The sequence below is a fragment of the Bombina bombina genome, chromosome 2 (assembly GCF_027579735.1).
Source record: "Bombina bombina isolate aBomBom1 chromosome 2, aBomBom1.pri, whole genome shotgun sequence".
Taxonomy (NCBI): domain Eukaryota; kingdom Metazoa; phylum Chordata; class Amphibia; order Anura; family Bombinatoridae; genus Bombina; species Bombina bombina.
The window spans coordinates 435390308-435409111 of NC_069500.1; positions in this window are offsets into that span (position 1 = coordinate 435390308).

Below are 18804 nucleotides of genomic sequence, written 5' to 3' on the forward strand. Positions count from 1 at the left end.
GACCATTATAGTTGCATGACCCAGCTCTGCAATTATCCCTGATGATTGGGTCAGCATGTGTTTATGCTTGGGACATCTACAACTCCTAAGCAATTCTTTAACTGTGTATTTAACCCCTGCTAGTGTTAACATTACATGCAGTGACAAATTAGACCATATTATTTTTCCACTATGATGGACCTTTAGGTTGGTGGAATTTCCCTACTCACATATTAATAATGAGAGCCTAAACTCTGGTATGAATATACATAATTTTATAGCCATCTAATTTTAATATTTTTAAAATATATACTATGGAAAAAAATTAATACAGTGGGACCTCGGTTTACGAATTTAATTCGTTCTCCGGGACGTTTCGTATTGCGAAAAATTCGTAAACCGAAACATGGTTTCCCTTAGGAATGCATTGAAAACCAATTAATGCGTTCCGGAGGTGAGAAAAAAGTCAAATAAAGGCTCCAAAACCTGCTGCAAAAGGCTCCAAAACCTGCTGCAAATGGCTCCAATGGCTCCAAAAGGCTCCACAACTTGCTGCAAATGGCTCCAAAAGGCTCAACAACTTGCTGCAAATGGCTCCAAAAGGCTCAACAACTTGCTGCAAATGGCTCCAAAACCTCTCCAACACCTCCACACTGCTACCCACACTTCAGTATGCAGGGGCCACTTGTTTCGTATTGCGAAAAAAAATCGTAAACCGAGGGGCAAACCGGGACATTTGTTTCGTATTGCGAAAAAAATTCGTAAACCGAGGCATTTTTTTTAAAAGATTTTGCATTCGTAAACCGAAATTTCGTATACTGAGTCGTTCGTTAACCGAGGTCCCACTGTATTTTGCTTTGAAATTCAAAGCAGCCAATGAGTAAAGGACTCAAACCATGTATATAAACCACCCACATAAACACTTACTTTTGCAGTGTAAAGGTATTTCTGCTTTTATATAAATTCAGTGTAAACTGTTACATATGATTGCCAACAAAAAAAACTGCTTTACAGATATTGTCAAAGAAAGGAGTTAAACAACTCTTCAACTGTCACCAATTTGTGATGTAGAAGATTGACATAGCCATGATACTCCGGGGAAGTCTGTGACAGTTCAGTGGGTGCAAGGGTTAACAAAATTGTCTCCTGTCTGAAATAGGCCCAGAAAATGCCCAAAAATGCCCTCTTACTGTCTGCCACCCACACTAAACTATCTCTACTGCCACTACTTAGGATTGTCATAAGGGAAATCCTAAGGAAAATCCAGACTAATAGATTCAAACCTCAAAACACAGTTTGGCAAACATCAATCTAAAAGCACAATATTGTTGTTATTAATTGTCTCGTTGGTAATGTGGTTCAAATATTAGACAAAGGCAAAATGAATATGAAACCCATTTTTTTCTTTTCTTTCATGATTCAGGTGGAGCATGCAATTTTAAGCAATTTTCTAATTTACTCCTATTATCATTTTTTCTTCGTTCTCTTGGTATCTTTAAATTCAAAGCAGAATATAAGCTTAGGAGTTGGCCCATTTTTGGTTCAGCGCTACCTTGCTGATTGGTGGCTAAATATAGCCACCAATGAGCAAGGGCTACCCAGGCTGCTGAACCAAAAATGGCTCGGCTCCTAAGCATACATTCCTGTGTTTTCAAATAAAGACACCAAGAGAATGAAGAAAAATTGATAAAAGGAGTAAATTAGAAAGTTGCTTAACCCCTTAACGACCGAGGACGTGCCAGGTACGTCCTCCAAAAAACGTCAGTTAACCACCATTGACGTACCTGGCATGTCCTCTGTCAAATTGAGTGCTGGAAGCGATCGCAATTGCTTCCAGCAGCTCTCAGGGTATAGCAACGATGCCTCAATATTGCGTTCAATACCCTTTAGGCAGTAACGAGTGGCCCTCTCTGCATCGGCCAGCAATGGTGCCGATGATTGGTGGCATGTGAGGGTTTGGAGGGAGACGGGTGAGTGGTCCATCGCTGGAGGGGGCGGGCGGGGATTCGGAGGGGGCGGGAGCGGGTGGGACCGCTACAGCACGGCAGTGAGTGGGAAGGGGGGAGGAGGGGGAAGGAAGGAGAGAGGGGTCCTATGTGGAATCCGTGTTAGGAAAGGGATCTAGGAGGAGGAGGGGGTATGGTAATGAGGGGGTGCAGCTACACTATAGAAAAAAAAATATTTTTTATTTTTATAAAAAATGTTTTGCATAATTTACGGGCAAACTGGGTACTGGCAGACAGCTGCCAGTACCTAAGATGGAGGAAAATAGGTAGAGGGGGGTGGGTTATAAAACTGTTTAGGGGGGATCAGGGTGGTTGAGGGGTGGGGGATAGAAGAAAGCTGTTTGAGAGGGACCAGGGAGGGATCAGGGGTTGGATTGTGTCAGGTGGGAGACACACTAAAGCTAAAATTAACCCTACAAGCTACCTAATTAACCACTTCACTGCTGGGCATAATAAAAGTGTGGTGCGCAGCTGCATTTAGCGGCCTTCTAATTATCAAAAAGCAATTCCAAAGCCATATATGTCTGCTATTTCTGAACAAAGGGGATCCCAGAGAAGCATTTACAACCATTTGTGTCATAATTGCACAAGCTGTTTGTAAATAATATCAGTGAGAAACCTAAAGTTTGTGAAAAAGTTAACAATTTTTTTTTATTTTATCACATTTGGTGGTGAAATAGTGGCATGAAATATACCAAAATGGGCCTAGATCAATACTTTGGGTTGTCTAATAAAAAAATATATACATGTGAAGGATTAGTCAGGGATTCCTGACAGATATCAGTGTTACAATGTAACTTTTGCTAATTTTTGAGAAAAAAAATGCGTTGGAAATAGCAAAGAGCTACTTGTACTTATTGCCCTATAACTTTCAAAAAAAGCAAAGAACATGTAAACATTGGGAATTTCTAAGCTGAGGACAAAATTTAGAACCTATTCAGCATGGGACATTTTTGGTGGTTGTAGATGCGTAAGAGATTTTGGGGGTCAAAGTTAGAAAAAGTGTGTTTTTTTCAATTTTTTCATCATATTTTATATATTTTTTATAGTAAATGATATGATATGATGAAAATAATGGTATCTTTAGAAAGTCCATTTAATGTTGAGAAAAACGGTATAAAATATGTGTGGGTACAGTAAATGAGTAAGAGGAAAATTACAGCTAAACACAAACACAGCAGAAATGTAAAAACAGCCCTGGTCCTTAACGGTAAGAAAATTGAAAAATGGTCTGGTCACTAAGGGGTTAATATTGCATGCTCTACCTGAATCATGAAAGAAAAAAATTGTGTTTATTAATAAAGGAATATTTATTATGAACAAAAATAGTCAAAGTATTTATGTAAAAAAAGGAATGAACAAAAACAATTACACCAAGGAAACCGTTAAAAATAAAGACGGAGATAACAAGTTGTGCGGTACAACTTGACCGCTAAAAAGCCCTTTGAGTGCGGAATGGTCAGCTCACTGTTATTACAAGTTGTGCGTTATGGCTTTAACGTGATTGCTATGGCCTACACCTCAACGATCCATTCTGCAATCAAAGACCTGTAGTTATGGATTTTGCGAAACAAAATATGTTACAAAGTACATTAAAACCCATAAACTAACTATTAACCCTTAAACCGCCATTACCCCGCATCGCAAATACTAAAATAAACCTATTAACCCCTAAACCGCCACCCCCCCATTGCGACAAACTAAATTAAACTATTAACCTCTAAACCTAACACCCGCTTACTTAAAATTAAAGTTACACTATAACTACCTTGAAATAAATAAATAAAAACATACCTGTGAAATAAAAACTATTTAAAAAAAACTAAATTACGGGGGGCGTGTCCATGCAGCGGCTCTGTGCAGTCGCACTTTTCTAAACTCCGGGAGAAAAGTACATAATCCGCAGGTTATTACTACAATTTTACAGCTTTTTCTTATTGGTACAACTGGCGTTGTACTGTCTCGGACCAGCAAGCAGTTTTAATACTCATTGGTTGTATTGATGACCTCTGAGTTGAAAACGGACAGTTGAGGCCTGGAGCGGCGACTACCACACAGGCAGCGTCCCCCCCTCAGGAAACCCCTGAGGTAAGTTGCCAGATTTGGTCAACCTAAACATCATAATACCTCGGTCCTTAAATAGTAACCAACACCTTATTGACCGAACATAATATCTATAAGTGACGCAGATGAATAGTGAGCATTAACAATGCAAATCGAAGATTACCTTAACACCCCAGATCCTCATCTGGCCAAACTGCAAGCCTTATTTCAAGTTATGATAGACAAAGCACCATCAGATCGAGACCTGCAACTACTAATAGAAAGAGCAACAAGCATGGAGAACATGAGGGGCCTGCATCAACTCTAGATACCAAAGAGGGTGGCCTAACCATTATACTAAATGACACATCTATTCAACCTTACTGAAGAACGAGATATTAAGAGGGGAACCCATGCCGCCACGATTTCTAAGATGGCTCCCAATGTCAGACCGGATGAACAATCGGCGCAAGAGCTGAACTCAACTCTCACAGATCATAGCAGCAGAGTGTCAAGGTTTTTTCCCTGCTTTGTTTGCCATGTCCTGCTGGCAGCCATTTTACTCACCTCTCTTGCTGACTCTGGTGCATACTGTGTGATGCTGCTCATTTCCTGCACTTCCTCTTATGGCCAGACTGGTGTACATCATCCGTGTGAGACAGGATGCAGTCTCAGAATTGTGATGTCATCACTTATTATTTAAAGGGCCTCTGTTCAGTATGCTTTGCCCTTGCGTTGTCTCAGACCTGTTTGTGAGAGCTCCTGTGTATTACCTGGTTGTCTGACATCCCTCCTGGTTCATGATCTCTGACTTGTTCCTGACTCTGCTGTTCTCCTTGTTCCTGATCTCGGCTCGTCTGACTATTCGCTTTGGCTCCTGACTCGGCTCCTCTGACTACCAGCTCTGGTTTTGATTCCTGGCTTGTTATTTGACTTGTGGATTTTTTTATTTTTTGCTATTAATAAAGGTGTGATTATTTTTGCACTTCTCGTCTCAGTCTGATTCCTGGCACCCTGACATTACGCAAGGGCCATGAATCCTGATGGTGCTAATAATCCACCTTTACCTGCCATAATTTCCAGGATGGATGAACAGGATCACCGCTTGGATCAATTTGCACTAGCCCTGCAAACCCTGCTGACTCGCACTGCACATTTGGACCAAAGTGTCCCGCAAGTTATGGCTGCTCCTGTTTCTGCTGCTGCACCTAGTCCTACCAGGTGCATTTCCGGTTCTGCACCTCTACCTCAGCATTATGGAGGCGATCCTAATCAGTGCAGAGGGTTTTTGAACCAGGTGGGCATTTACTTTGAGATTTTACCTCAGGTGTTTCCCTCTGACAGAGCTAAGGTGGGATTTCTCATCTCGCTACTCTCTGACACAGCTCTTGCATGGGCTAATCCCTTGTGGGAGACTAATAAACCTGTGATTTCAAATTACCCTGAATTTGTGGCCTCCTTTCAAAGGGTATTTGATGTTCCAGCTCGCTCCTCCTCTGCTGCTAAACGACGTCCATTCAGCAAGGTACAAGATCTGTTGCTCAGTATGCCATTGAGTTCCGTACGCTTGCCGCAGAGGTAGGTTGGAACAATGAAGCCCTTGTTGCCGCCTTCTTTCATGGGCTCTCTGATGCAATTAAAGACAAAGTTGCTGCCAGAGATTTACCAAAAGATCTCGAGGCATTGGTGTCTTTTTTGATCCTAATTGACATCAGACTAAGTGAGAGGCCCTCTTCCAAGGAGCGCTTGCAAAAGCCTCCTGTTCCGTTGTCTCCTACATGTTCGTTCCCACCCATGCCTCCCTCTCCTCCCATGCCTCCTGGTCCCGAGTCACCAGGTGCTGCTGAGCCAATGCAGTTGGGATTCACGTGTCTCTCCGCGGCAGAGAGGGCCTTTAGGAGGAGGGAGGGGCTCTGCCTCTATTGTTTGTTACAGGGCCACCTTTTGAAGTCTTGTCCTACACGGCCGGGAAACGCTCACACCTAAGGTCCTGTTAGGGGCAGACCTTGGGTGGTTTATCCTCATCCCCGGAACCGCTAATGGAGAAACCTTTTGTCACGGTTGTCCTTTCCTGGGTGGACTCCTCCATAGTCACCCAGGCTCTTGTTGACTCCGGTGCTGCGGGCTATTTCATTGACAGTACTTTTGTATCAGAAAAGCACTTCATTCCTGTTTTGCCTCGGTCCGTTCCGCTTGCTATTGAGGCCATTTATGGCAGGCCCCTTCAGCCCGCACACGTTACTCACGAAACTGCTCCGTTATCCATGGCTGTTGGGGCTCTCCATTTTGAAACCCTCCAGTTCCAGGTGATAAACTCTTCACATTTTCCGGTTGTTCTGGGTTATCCCTGGCTTCAAAAGCATAATCCCAGTCTCGACTGGCGCAGGTCCGAAATTTTGTCGTGGTCTCCGCAATGTATTTCTACTTCGGAAACCAGTTAAAGTCTTGTGTACTTCTTCCGTATCTCAATTGCCAGAGGAGTACCGAGAGTTCCTAGATGTTTTTGACAAGGTGCGTGCCGGTATGTTGCCTCCTCACCGGTCTTACAATTGTGCCATAGACCTGCAACCCGGTGCCATTCCTCCTCGGGGCCGGGTGTACCCTCTCTCTCTTGCAGAGAATTGTGCTATGGAGGAGTATGTTGCCGATGCTCTGTCGGTGGGGATCATCCACAAATCCTGCTCTCCTGCAGGGGCTGGCTTCTTCTTTGTGAAGAAAAAGGGTGGCAAGTTAAGACCATGCATCGATTATAGGGGTCTTAATCGTCTTACTATTAAGAATGCTTACCCTATTCCGCTCATTACGGAACTCTTTGACCGCCTCAAGGGAGCTACGGTCTTTACTAAACTTGATTTGAGAGGAGCGTACAATCTCGTTAGGATCAAGGAGGGCCACGAATGGAAATCGGCATTTGACACCAGAAGCGGGCATTATGAGTATCTTGTAATGTCCTTTGGCCTATGTAATGCTCCTTCTGTTTTCCAGGAACTTATTAATGATGTCCTACGAGATATGTTGCAACAGTGTGTTGTGGTGTACATAGACAACATCCTCATACACTCACCCACACTTGAGGCTCATCATTCTGATGTTACACGGGTTCTTCAGAGACTACGTGAGAACGGCTTGTTTTGTAAACTCGAGAAATGTGAATTCCATCAGACTCAAGTAACCTTCCTAGGTTATGTTATCTCTGTTGCAGGGTTCTCCATGGATCCTGACAAGTTATCTGCAGTTCTGCAGTGGCCTCGCCCAGTTCGTCTTCGGTCTATTCAACATTTTTTGGGGTTCGCCAATTACTATAGAAAGTTTATTAAAAACCTTTCTTCCTTGGTCAAACCTATCACAGACATGACCCGTAAAGAGAATGATCCACTCCATTGGCCACCTACTGCCTTTAAGGCCTTTGATAGTCTTAAGACTGCCTTTGCTGCTGCTCCAGTTCTGGCTCATCCTAACCCTGTCCTGCCTTTCGTTCTTGAGGTCGATGCGTCTGAGACTGGAGTAGGTGCCCTCTTGTCTCAACATCCTACGCCTGATGATTCCTTGCATCCGTGTGGTTTCTTCTCTAAGAAATTGTCGCCAGCGGAGTGCAATTATGAAATTGGCGACAGGGAATTGCTGGCCATAATTTTGGCACTCAAGGAATGGAGGCATCTTCTCGAGGGTACTAGCGTGCCAGTGCTCATTCTTACTGACCACAAGAATTTAACTTATCTATCTGAAGCAAAACGTTTGTCACCCCGACAGGCCAGATGGGCGCTATTTTTGTCTCGGTTTAATTATGTGGTCTCCTACCTGCCTGGTAGTAAGAATGTTAGAGCTAATGCCCTCTCTCGACAATTTTCGCCTCTGTCCAAGGAGGAGTCTGTACCTACTCCAGTTATACCTCCTGACCATATTTTGGCTACCATACGTACAAATTTGACTTCTCCCTTGGGGGAGGAGATCCTGGCTGCACAAACCAATGCACCTCCTGAGAAACCTAGTGGTAAGTGTTTTGTTCCTGAGAATCTTCAAACTAAACTTTCGCACACTTACCACTATCCTAAAGCCGCAGGTCACCCAGACAATAACCAAATGATTTGGTCTGTCACTCGACAATTCTGGTGGCCAGGTCTTCGTTCTGATGTTGCTGCATATGTTGCCTCCTGCTCAGTTTGTGCACAGAATAAGACTCCTCGACGTCTTCCTGTGGGTCTTCTTCAACCTAATGGTGAGCGTCCTTGGACACATCTTTCCATGGACTTCATTGTCGAGCTCCCTGTTTCCAATGGCAATACTGTTATCCTTATGGTAGTTGACCGTTTTTCTAAAATGTCACATTGCATTCCCTTGAAAAAGTTGCCTACCGCTCAGAAGCTTGCTTCAATTTTTGCCTGGGAGTTCCTCCGCTGCTATGTCTCAGATCACCACAATAATTGGTCTGAACTGTTACCTTGGGCAGAGTTTGCTCGTAATAGTGCTATTAATGCTTCCTACAAGTTATCCCCGTTCATGGCGAATTATGGGTTTCAACCATCCTTGTTGCCTGATTCATTCATGTCTCAGGGTATTCCGGCTTTGGAGGAGCATCTCCGGCAACTCCGTTTCACGTGGGTGCAGATTCAGGATTGCCAGGTTGGTGAGAGAATTTGGCTATCCTTCCGTAGCTTGAACCTTCGTGTGCCTTCCAATAAACTAGCTCCCCGTTATGTTGGTCCTTTTCGAATACTCCGACGGGTCAATCCTGTGGCCTATGCTCTTGACCTTCCTCCTGTAATGCGCATCTCCAATGTTTTTCATGTCTCCCTCTTGAAACCATTGGTTTGTAATCAGTTTACCACTGTTTTGCCTCATCCCTGTCCTATCTTTGTTGACAACCATGAGGAGTATAAGGTCAGCAGCATTATTGACTCTCGTATGTCCAGGGGCCGCGTACAGTATTTGGTTCACTGGAGGGGCTACGGTCCGGAGGAGCGTTCATGGGTTCCCTCCTCTGATGTTCATGCTCCCGCCCTCCTCTGTGCCTTCCATGCCCATTTCCCCAATAAGCCTTTTGTCCTCCCGTGGGGGAGGGGTCGTTGAGGGGAGGGTAATGTCAGGGTTTTTTCCCTGCTTTGTTTGCCATGTGCTGCTGGCAGCCATTTTACTCACCTCTCTTGCTGACTGGTGCATACTGTGTGATGCTGCTCATTTCCTACACTTCCTTTTATGGCCAGACTGGTGTACATCATCCGTGTGAGACAGGATGCAGTCTCAGAATTGTGATGTCATCACTTATTATTTAAAGGGCCTCTGTTCAGTATGCTTTGCCCTTGCGTTGTCTCAGACCTGTTTGTGAGAGCTCCTGTGTATTACCTGGCTGTCTGACGTCCCTCCTGGTTCCTGATCCCTGGCTTATTCCTGACTCTGCTGTTCTCCTTGTTCCTGATCTCGGCTCGTCTGACTATTCGCTTTGGCTCCTGACTCGGCTCGTCTGACTACCAGCTCTGGTTTTGATTCCTGGCTTGTTATTTGACTTGTGGACTTTTTATTATTTTTTGCTATTAATAGAGGTGTGATTATTTTTGCACTTCTCGTCTCAGTCTGATTCCTGGCACCCTGACACAGAGACTACCCCTCTTCTACTACTTCTCGGGGACTACCTCTCTTCACACCTTCGAGCTATAACAGCATGAAAGGAACACAGTGCAAATCAGGATGGACCCAGGCTGCGGTTCCGCTGCTGTGGGGGCTCGGGGTGGACCCCTGGGTGGCCGAGGACTTTGGGATAACAAGTTCCTTGCTTGCAATGACTGATCCGGTAGATAATTCAACCCCGGGGCGACTTGACGCACAACATGAAGGGGTCTCTGATCGCTGCTAAAACGCTCCCTGTCACTACTAACCACTGGACTTGTAGGTTTAAAATTGGGAGCTGCTCAGCATATTCTAATCAACACCTATTATGGAAAAGGCATCACGTTTGCTCAGCGGGCATTCTTAGATGGGGGATAGCATAATTATAAAATTATATGTATCAGATTCATTATTCAAAAGTTCAGGTTGTAATATTATGAAGTTAATTGATGTTTGGTTGTGTGTTTTTGGTTTTGTTTTTTGTTTTGTTTTTTTCTCCTACTTGAGATTCTGGGTCACATTAAAAGATGTTTGGATCACATATGCTACATATTTTTATGCATATTAAATAAATAGCATACACACGCACAGCAGAAGCAGCTAAAAACACAGTGCCATCCAGGCTACCGGTAGACATCGTTTACAAGATCCCATTCACAGCTCTATCACCTAACTTTAATGGTGCAGGCTTATCTCATTGCCTCCCTCGTGGCTGGCGGCCGCAGCTGCGAGCGAGAGGAAGCATATACCTTAAAACAACCAATATGCCATACTAACTATATGATACAAAGCTGTCTGCTAGCTAATAGACCACATTTCAGATGCACTTCTACTACTTATAACACATCAACCGCTAAATATTAGCCATGAGTGTACTCTAATTATCATTAAATTAAACGCCTTTTCTGTGTAATCCAGAAAATTGCCACAAACATGAGATTTGTGTTTAACTTACATGTTTTACTTGAATGCTTTAATCAAGAACTTGATGGAAATAACTATGTTAAAATCATTCCTGGTAACTTGCATCTCTACATTATTATAATTAAATCCATATTTTTATGTGTCCTAAACTATAGAGATGTTATTTTTCTTTTCCCTTTAATTAATATATTTGTGTTATTTAAATAATCCCTTGCTTCAATATGCTATAAAACTTTAGGTCCAAGAGTGACCTATAAGGTCTGAGGGATCAAAAATGAGGACCGGACTTTCTATATATACACTATAATAGCAGATATGCTGTAAATATGTGACATGTTTGTTCAATACATTTGTAAAGCATATATTGTACTACCCTCAATAAAAAATAATAAATTAAAAAAATAAAATAAAAAAAACTTTTAGATGTTAATATAAAATGATAAAAAAAAAAAAAAAAAAACCTAAATTACAAATTTAAAAATCCTAACACTACGGGGGGAAAAAAAACTAACATTACAAAAAAAAAAAAATAACAATATCTAAAATTAAACATATAACAAAACATAACATTACACAAAATAACAAACTCTAAAATTTACGAAAAATAACAAAATCTAAGATTACAGAAAATAATAAACGAAATTATCCAAAATAAAAAAAATTAAAACTAATCTAATACCCCTATAAAAAGAAAAAAAGCCACCCAAAAATAAAAACACCCCCAAATCTATAACTAGACTACTAATAGCCCTTAAAAGGGCCTTTTGTAGGGCATTGCCCTAAGTTTAACAGCTCTTTTACTTAAAGGGACGGTCAAGTCCAAAAAAACTTACATGATTTAAATAGGGAATGTAATTTTAAACAACTTTCCAATTTACTTTTATCACCAATTTTGCATTGTTCTCTTGGTATTCTTAGTTGAAAGCTAATCTTAGGAGGCTCATATGCTAATTTCTTAGACCTTGAAGACTGCCTCTAATCTGAATGCATTTTGACCACTAGAGGGCATTAGTTCATGTATTTCGTATAGATAACATTGAGCTCATGCACATGAAGTTGCCCTGGAGTGAGCACTGATTGGCTAAAATGCAAGTCTGTCAAAAGAACTAAAATAAGGGGGCAGTATGCAGAGGCTTAGATACAAGGTAATCACCAAGGTAAAATGTGTATTTCTATAACAGTGTTGGTTATGCAAAACAGGGGAATAAGTAATAAAGGGATTATCTTTCTTTTTAAACAACAAAAATTATGGGGTTGACTGTCCCTTTAAGAAAAATACTAAGTCCCCCCTAACAGTACAACCCCCCACCCACCTAACCCCCCCCCAAAATAAAAATGACCTAACTATAAAAAACCTAATCTAACCATTGCCCCTAAAGGGGCATTTGTATGGGCATTCAGCTCTTTTAGCCCATTAAAAAAAAAAAAAGCCCTAATCTAAAACCCCCCCACCCAAAAACAAAATATAAAAAAAACTAACACTAACTCTGAAATAGGTACTCACCATTCCTGAAGTCCGGCGGTGAAGGTCTTCTTCCAGGCAGCTCCATCTTCAATCGTCATCCTGGTGTCACGGAGCCATCTTCAATCTTCATCCAGGGGTTGCGGAGCCGAGGCGGCACAGAGCAGGATCGGCGACGGTGCAGAGCAGGATCAGCTGCAGCGTGGACATACGACGTGGAGGCTCCTCTTCATGCGATCGTCTGCCGCACACTGAAGATTATAAATATAAAAGGGGTACCCTACATTCCTATTGACTGAATATTTTAAATCAGCCAATAGGATGAGAGCTGCTTAAATCCTATTGGCTGATTTGAACAAATGAATAGACTGACAGCAGTGAATAGACTGGCAGAGTGATGAAGCAGATCAGGAACAGTAAGTAACGCAGATACATTTGGCAAAGATATTCGTAACTGATTGATGTTGGGATAAATTGTACATCAGGCTTGCAAGGAATGGATCAAGGCCAACATTAACATTTTGTGGGGCCTTGTGTAAGACAACTTTGTGGGGGCCCTCAGCCTAGCTCCCTTATTCCCTTCTCCCTGTATTCCCTGCCTCCTGTATGGACCACCCCGTCCCAAAATCTAGTTTATCCTATATAAAGAATAACACTATATATTACACTTCTTGATACCATAAACATTTCTTCATAAATGAAATACAGGATGTGCATTGCACCTTCTCATACCCTAACTTCTGATGACAGTGTGCCCCAGAGTGTGTGCCCTCCCCACCCTGCCTAAAGGGCAAGCCTGGAATGGATTTCACTAGCCAAAGCATATTTTTTAGGTTAAACTTAAATGGTTTAACAAGCAACTTATTGCACAGGGTAAACTCCATAACATTGTGCATACGAAGTTGTAAATACGATGGAATTATCAACAGTAGTCAATGTCAAATATTTTTGCTTAAAAAAACATGTCTTCCTTAAAAAAAATCTGAATAAATTTTAAATAAATTGCAAATTACGAACTCTCATGTGGTTATCACACAAAGATACAAGCTTTTCTGGTTTTCATGCAAAAACACAAGATTTTCATGCTTCCTATTGGTCTAAAATATGTGTCCACACACAAGAATTACAGGGTTGTGAAGATTTATTTTTTTATAAAGGCTGCTTCAATATTTAATTAATATGAACTTGTACATGCTTGGAAATGCTGCACATGTTTAGTATTTCTTCTTTACTGTGATGGCCATCTTGGAAAGACTGCTGTCATAAATTAGTAATGGAAATAAGGGATAGGACGTACTAAGGTGTCCCTATTTTTACGAACAGACTGTCCCTAACTTTTTAAACAGAAATTCAGGACACCAAGTAAGGTTTCACAGCCTGGCCTGCAGAAATGCAGGTTTTGTTTATTTAATTTAAGAAATTAGAAGGTGGTTAAAGTATAGCACAGACTCCTCACACTCTATAAAAGCTCCTACCGTCCTTGTACTTTGTTGTCCACAGTGACTGATTGAGTGGCCTGCATGGTGCAGGGGACGGTGTCAGATACTTGCTCAAAGGTAGGCCAAAATAAGAGGGAATGGGTCTTTGGGGTGATATAAAAAAAGCTAGGACAGGAGGGCCTGAGAACATGGACATTCCGTATAAATCAGAGAGAGATCCAGGGGCGAGACTACCATTGGTGCAGCAGATGCTGGGGGGCACATAGCAGCCAATCTATACATAAGCGTATACTGAATGGGTACAATCCTAATGGAGCCTTTTATTAGTGCAAGTTGCAGTTCTATCTATCCTCAAAATCATTATACAGAGAAGCATGAATATTATTACTATTGCTTACCTCTAAGTTACCTTTAGGGAACATCCACAAAATGTTTTGCCCAGGGCCCTATGTTGAATAGGTCTACTATTGTAGACATCCATTTTCCAGGATAAAAAAAAAAAAAGAAGCAAATACATTTCCACCAATAATGAAAGCACAAGCAAAGCATAAGGAAGTTGTGCGTAAGAGAGAGTTTGTGTGTGTAAGAGTGTGTATGAGAGAGAATGTGAGTGTGTGTGTTTGAGAGTGTGAGTGTGAGTGAGAGAGTGTGAGTTAGTGAGTGTATGTGTGAAAGAGTGAGTGAGAGACTGTGTGTGTGTGTGTGTGTGTGTGTGAGAGAGAGAGAGAATGAGTTAGTGAGTGTATGTGTGTGTGTGTGTGAGAGAGAGAGAGTGAGTTAGTGAGTGTATGTGTGTGAGAGAGAGAGAGTGAGTGTATGTGTGTGTGTGTGAGAGAGAGAGTGAGTTAGTGAGTGTATGTGTGTGTGTGTGTGTGAGAGAGAGAGAGAGAGTGAGTTAGTGAGTGTGTGAGAGTGAGTTAGTGAGTGTATGTGTGTGTGTGTGTGTGTGAGAGAGAGAGAGCGAGTGAGTTAGTGAGTGTATGTGTGTGTGTGTGTGAGAGAGAGAGAGTTAGTGAGTGTATGCGTGAAAGAGTGAGTGAGAGTGTGTGTGTGTGAGAGAGAGTGTGAGTTAGTGAGTTTATGTGTGTGTGTGTGAGTGTGTGAGTAAGAGAAAAAGAGCGTGCGTTAGTAAATGTATGTGTGTGTGAGTGAGTGTGTGTGAGTGAGAGAAAGAGATTATGGGGCTGATTTATCAAGGGCCGAATGGCCCCTGATGCCCCTGTTTCTGCGCGAGCCTTCAGCAGTCATGAAGTCCGCTGGTCTTGCTGCCTCTGAGGCTGCGGACATCAATCCGCCTGATCTTATACGATCAGGTTGATTGACACCCCCTGCTAGCGGGGGCTGCATTGCACAAGCAATTCACCAGAACTGCTTGTGCAATGATAAATGCTGACAGCGTATGCTACAGCGTATCGGACAGACATTGATAAATCGGCCCCTATGTGTTGTGTGTTAGAGAGAGAGTGCAGATCTTCTTCATTAAATACAGTATAATTGCATATGAACAAATACATAATAAAAATACAACAAAATAGCACTTACTCTAAATTGTAAATGAGCAGTTGAATTTTCTTTTTACATTTTCAGAAGAAGCATTTTTGCTAATGAATGTTAATTGCAACAATGATTTTATTTAACATTTAAATGCACCCATACATATTTCATTTTTGACCTTTCTATCTATTAAAGTCAAAATTATAGTTTCATGATTCAGATAAAGCAAGCAATTAAATATATACTACTTTACTTCCATTATCAAACCATGCGCATTCTTTTTTTTCTTCTTTTTTTATTTGCTAGATTTATTTATTATTTAAAAGCACAGATCCTTGCTTAAGGGGACAGTCTTCTCCAAAATTATGATATTAGGAGTAAATTAGAAAGTTTCTTAAAATTTCATGCTCTATCTGAATCACGAAATAAAAAAAATTGGGTTCAGTGTCCCTTTAACCCTTTGAGTGCTAATGACGGCTCTGAGCCGTCACAGAGTTTCCCACTCTGGCGCTAATGACGGCTCAGAGCCGTCATGAGCACTCTCCCACCTTGAGGGAGATCTAGGGGCTCCAACCTGCTCCTACCCCAGCGATCGTGTCTGTAGAGTGACAGGCATCATCAGGGCTTCCCGTTTTGCGTGGTGACGTCACGCGCAATAACGTGATGACGTCACCGCGCAACTTTATTTATACTTAACAATGTTAAGTATAGGAGCAGGGGGCATGCTGCTTAGAAGCCTGTATCTCAGGCATCTAAGCAGCTACAGACCACCAAGACCATTGGAAAGGTAATCGCCTAACCTTTCCAACAGTGTAAGCCTTGGGGGTCTGAAAAAAATTTAAAAAAAGTTAAAAAAAAATTGTTAAAAAAATTAAAAAAACATTAAAAAATCTTAGCACCCAGGTGGTAAAGTGCTTAGCACTCAAATGGTTAATATACATTTTTTTTTTCTTAAGTTTACATTTTTTATTGAGGTTTCAACAAACATAACAATAATATGATATGCAAAGACAAGGTAAAGTAATGATCAATTTGCATAAGTGATACAAGTCACTTATTAAACAAAACAAATGTCAAGGTAACATCAATAAATCACATAGGTTAATCATAAATGTAGATTTATATTCCAATGTGAGAAAAACATAGTAACCAATGTTATTAGTAAACGTCTTGTACATTCTTTTTATTTGCACACTTCCTTACTGAGCATGTGAAAAAGGCCCAGGATATTTGTGATTGACTGACCACATGATACAGGGGAGAGAAAATTTTACTTGTGTTGTTTTAGAATGTAATATCATCATTCTTAATTAATACTAAGAAATGTTATATTTTATTTTTTTCGGCAATGCTTAAAGGGACACTGAACCCAATTTTTTCTTTTGTAATTCAGAAAGAGCATGCAATTTTAAGCAACTTTCTAATTTACTCCTATTATCAATTTTTCTTCGTTCTCTTGCTATCATTATTTGAAAAAGAAGGCATCTAAGCTTTTTTTTGGTTTCAGTACTCTGGACAGCACTTTTGTATTGGTGGATTAATTTATCCACCAATCAGCAAGGACAACCCAGGTTGTTCACCAAAAATGGGCCGGCATCTAAACTTATATTCTTGCATTTCAAATAAAGATACCAAGAGAATGAAGAAAATTTGATAATAGGAGTAAATTAGAAAGTTGCTTAAAATTTCATGCTCAATCTGAATCACAAAAGAAAAATTTTGGTTACAGTGTCCCTTTAAGGTAGAATAGAGATTAATGGTAGTTAATCTAGTGTGTCTGGGGGATGCTCTCTTTGTCTCCAATTTTTGGTAAGCATGCTTTGTATGCCATGCACAGACAATACCGATTAGCACCCACACACCCATACTTGGCATGTACACCTTTTCTTTTAATTGTGTTTGTTTTTTTAATGTGGTGGATTTTAGCACATATTGGGGTTATAAGTGGAAGAACTGTGGGTAGGTGACTCCAACAGTGTGGCTTAAAGGAGAAATGTATAATCCACAAATGCACAATCAAAAAGACAATGCATTAGCACTTACTCTGAATTTATTTATTTTTTCTGAGAAATTTCAATTTACTAATTTTTCCTGCTCTCTGTATCATGTAACAGCCATCAGCAAATTATAGACTCTGTGAACTCTTGCACATGCGCAGTATGAGCTGGTGCCTTAGAAATTGTGCATATTAAAAGATTGAGAACAAACTGAAATGTAAATAAATTGGAAAGTTGTTTAAAATTGCTTGCCCTATCTGTATCATGAAAGTTTAATTTTGACTTTAGTGTTCTTTTAATTTGTTAGCATTGATATTTCTGTGGGCAAGGTAATTCCCTGTATGGCTTAATTTGTCAGTACAGGTATTGCTGTGGTGAGGTGGTTAATTCTAGTGTCCATAGAACACAGAATATATAGTTAACTCCCACAGAGGATTTTATTAGGATAAAAGAAAGGAGTTCATTTTGAGATGACGTAAATGGAGGACATTGACAGGTTTTCAGTTAATAATGTAACTGAGAAATTGGCAAAACTCATGCAGACAAAAGAAGAAAGTGGTCTACAGTTCATGCAAAAAATCCTTTTATTCAGTTACATAGAATAGGATCCAAACAAACACAATGTTTTGGGGTAACACCCCTTAATCATGTGATGCAATGGTCATCAATGTTCGTTACCTTTATAGCAGTATACCTGTTTTAACCCTTAATGGGACCAATGTAACTAGTTTAAACATCGCCATCTAGTGGATGAAAATTAAAAACACCAACAGTTTAGAACAACCAGAAGTACATTATAGAAGCTAACTATAATCGATTGATACAATGTTTATAAACATAAATGGAAAAAGGCTCTCATTTTTAGAAAAGAAAATAGGGGGAAAAAACCAATTATCAGTATATACACAAATCAATTGTTATTATGAAAGTATAAAGGGAAAATATTTAATAGAAAACTGCCCAGTTGATTTCCCTATTTATGCCCTTTGGTTCTAGTGTATCTAGATGGAAGATCCAATAGATTTCACGCTGCTTAAGTAATAGCTCCCTATTACCTCCCCTTCTGGGGATTATCTAATATCTTAGTTGGTTGATTTGGTGCCCTGAACTTAAAAAATGTCAAGCAACTGGGGCAGTGACAACCTTACATCTAATATTGCTTTTGTGCTCACTAATGTAATCTCGAATACGTCTAGTGGTCGCGCCCACATAGACATGGCATTTAATCATGTATACCCCGTACCGAGTATTGCAAGTGAAGTGATCACAATACAAATATTTATGTCCATTGTGAGGATGCAAAAAGTATGGACTTTTAATGATAGAACTGCAATTCACACAGCCCAGACATGGAAAACAACCCAAATTCTTCCTTGTAATAAAAGATTATTCTATAGATTTGTTTGGACCAATGTCTGCTTTTATCAAAACATCTAAACTCTTACTGTGCTTTTAGGCTGGCATGGGGAACTGTTGGTGTCCTTCAATATCAGGGTTACACAAACTTAACATGCCCCAATGTTTCCGGATAGACTTAGCAATTATAGGACTCTGTCTGGAAAATTCAGAGACAAAAGTAATCCTCTTCTTACCAGTCTTAGTTTTTTTGGATTTCAATTGTTCTTCTCTCTGAATTGGCCCAACATCTCCAATAATTTTGTCTATCAATTGTTTAGGATAACTCTTTTCTAAGAATTACATCCAAAAAATCCAATCTAATTTCACTACAGGTTAATTTGAATTTTATATTAGTTGTGGAATCATTCAATTCCTCTACAAATTGTTCAAGGGATCCAATGTCGCCTACCCAAATGCCAAAAATATAGTCAATATAGCACCACCAGGTGATGCCATATTGA